The following is a 2963-nucleotide window of genomic DNA, read 5'->3' as shown; positions in this document are numbered from 1 at the left end:
TCCTTTTTTTTTTTCCTTTCTCTCCCTCCGTTTCAGCTTCCTTACCAGGTTGGAGAATGAATGGCTTGTCCACACTCAGCACTGGCACTTATAGGGAAGCATTCCCACCCCCTTCCCTCTCCGCTCAGCCTTCACACAAAGTCACTCCCCTTTCCCTCCTGCATCTGGGATGCACCCAGTAACAAAACCCCACCTGTGGAGTCCACTTCAGTTCAGACACCCTTTCTCTCCCCTCCCACCTCATAAAGCGATCCAATTTGGCCCGAGGTGTCATTGGGAAGCAGCCAGGGCTTTATGTTATGCAAATTCTCTCTCCCCCCCCCCCACCCCCCATCCTCTCATTCCTCCTAGAGAGATCTCCCTCTCCCCCCACCCCCACCTGCTTCTTCTAGCTGCTGCATCTCCTTCCCCCTGGCTTCTTTGTTCCCATCTTTCTCAGACTCTTCACTCCATTTCTCTCCTGTGTCCTTTCATTCCCTTCCCCTCTTTATTTTCTGCCTGTCTCCTCCGTGTTGTTGTTTTCTAAAGGTGCTTGTTTTGATTATTCCTTGACGAAGAGTTGGAATTTATTTTCCCAGCCAGCGAGACCAACCCCCCTACCCCTGGATTGTTGGGAAAACAGATGCCACCTAGCAAAACCTTCCAAATCCAAGTTCATTCTGTTTCTATTTTAAGTTGTGTGTGTTTTTAATTTGATTTTTGTATTCTTAAAAAAGCACTATAACAGCATTTCAAAAGATTTCCTCCCACCACCCACCTCTGAACGGATTCTACTACTACTACTACTTAACATTTCTAGAGCGCTACAAGGGTTACGCAGCGCTGTACAAATTAATGAATAAGGACGGTCCCTGCTCAGAAGAGCTTACAATCTAAAAGATGAAATGTCAAGTTGGGGTAGATGAGATTTCCTGAGAAGAGATGAAGTGATTAGGTGCCGATTCACTGCTTGGATCATTATTCTGCCCTGTATTTTATTTATTTATTTATTTATTTGTTGCATTTGTATCCCACCTCTTTGCAGACAAAGTGGCTTACAATACATCATGAGTAGTGGAAGAATGTTAGTAAATGAACATTTAGTATTGCAGGGTTTTGGTCGACATGATGATAACAAAACAAAGTTATAGTATACAGGCAGATATTAAGAGACAGTTCTGAATAAAGGTGGGCGAGTTGTGCATATTCACATTGGTTGATCTTTGTGGTAGGCTTTTATATATGAGCTGGACCTCTTGAGGGGAACGGGGAGTTTCGTGTCTGGGTTTCAAAATACCCAAAATACAACAAAAACCTCAGTAGGACCTTTTCTATTTAATATTTTGTCCATTACACTCTAAGCACCTGCCTGACCAAGACCTTCATGTCACAATAGCGCCATCTGCTGAAGGAGGCAGCGACCAGACTAATTACCTTATCCCCCCCCCCTCCATTCTATTCCAGAAGCCTCCTGTTTAAAAGTCTCATTCTTTGCACTTAGTTTAATGGGCAGCGGGATTGCGAGCCTGTCCCACTACTGTCATTGTATATATACAGTGTGTTCTTGTACCAGATTGTAGCCGAGCTGAGCTGGAAAGTGTTTGCATAATGATAACAGAATGCATGCAACCCTAAGATACACAGTAAAGTACAAGGGGTTATCTGCATTATCCCAGCTGCAAAGGCCTCAAATATAAATCAACTTAGCCAGCGGTGGGAGGCAGGGCTGGTGGTTGGGAGGTGGGGAAAGTGCTGGGCAGACTTATACGGTCTGTGCCAGAGCCGGTGGTGGGAGGCGGGGCTGGTGGTTGGGAGGCGGGGATAGTGCTGGGCAGACTTATACGGTCTGTGCCAGAGCCGGTGGTGGGAGGCGGGGCTGGTGGTTGGGGGGCGGGGATAGTGCTGGGCAGACTTATACGGTCTGTGCCAGAGCCGGTGGTTGGGAGGCGGGGCTGGTGGTTGGGAGGTGGGGATAGTTCTGGGCAGACTTATACGGTCTGTGCCAGAGCCGGTGGTGGGAGGCGGGGCTGGTGGTTGGGGAGCGGGGATAGTGCTGGGCAGACTTATACGGTCTGTGCCCTGAAAAAGACAGGTACAAATCAAGGTAAGGTATACACAAAAAATGGCACGTGAGTTTATCTTATTGGGCAGACTGGGTGGACCGTGCAGGTCTTTTTCTGCCGTCATCTACTATGTTACTATGTAACTTACGCATCCAGCTTTTCCTACATAAGCACACAATTGTGGAACACAGTGGCATAGCCACAGGTGAGCCAGGGCCCACCTATTTTAGGGTTCAGGCCCACCCAACAGTAGCACACGTTTAGTGGTAGCTGGTGGGGATCCCCAGCTCCACCAGCTGAAGACCTCCCCCTGATGGTAATGAAAACGCTACTCTCTTTGATACTGTCACCTGCGCATGCTCAGTCTTCAGCGCATGCCTGCTGCAGACTGTCAAAGTGGAAAGAAGCGTTTTCTCGCCAGCTGAGTTTTTTTTTTTTGTGGTGGTGTGTGTGTGGGGGGGGGGGGGGGGGGGGGGGGGAAGAACACTTGGTGCCCACCCACTTCTTGCCTAGGCCCACCCAAAATCTGCTGTCTGGCTACGCCCCTGAACGCATTACCAAAAGCCTCAAAAACACTACACGACCATCTAAACTTCCGGAAATCACTAAAAACTATCCTGTTTAAAAAGGCATACCCTACCCTACTGACCCAACCTAAATGTCTGATCCCTGCGACACAACAAAACTAAAGCACGTAATGGACATAACTCAACCCTTCCGCAGTCCGACTCCCATTTGTGGCTGTGCCACACGAACTTTATCTTACCATAGCACCACTTTGTAATTGTTCTCACCGGAGTCTGCAAATGCCTCTCTGGTCCCATGTAAGCCACATTGAGCCTACAAAAGCGGGAAAATGTGGGATACAAATGTAACAAATAAATAATCTTTAAAACACTAATTGACAACTCAGCCCTAGAG

The sequence above is a fragment of the Microcaecilia unicolor genome, chromosome 14, assembly GCF_901765095.1.
Source record: "Microcaecilia unicolor chromosome 14, aMicUni1.1, whole genome shotgun sequence".
NCBI lineage: Eukaryota > Metazoa > Chordata > Amphibia > Gymnophiona > Siphonopidae > Microcaecilia > Microcaecilia unicolor.
The sequence above is the reverse complement of the archived record's forward strand: the minus strand, read 5'-3'. Positions refer to the sequence as shown.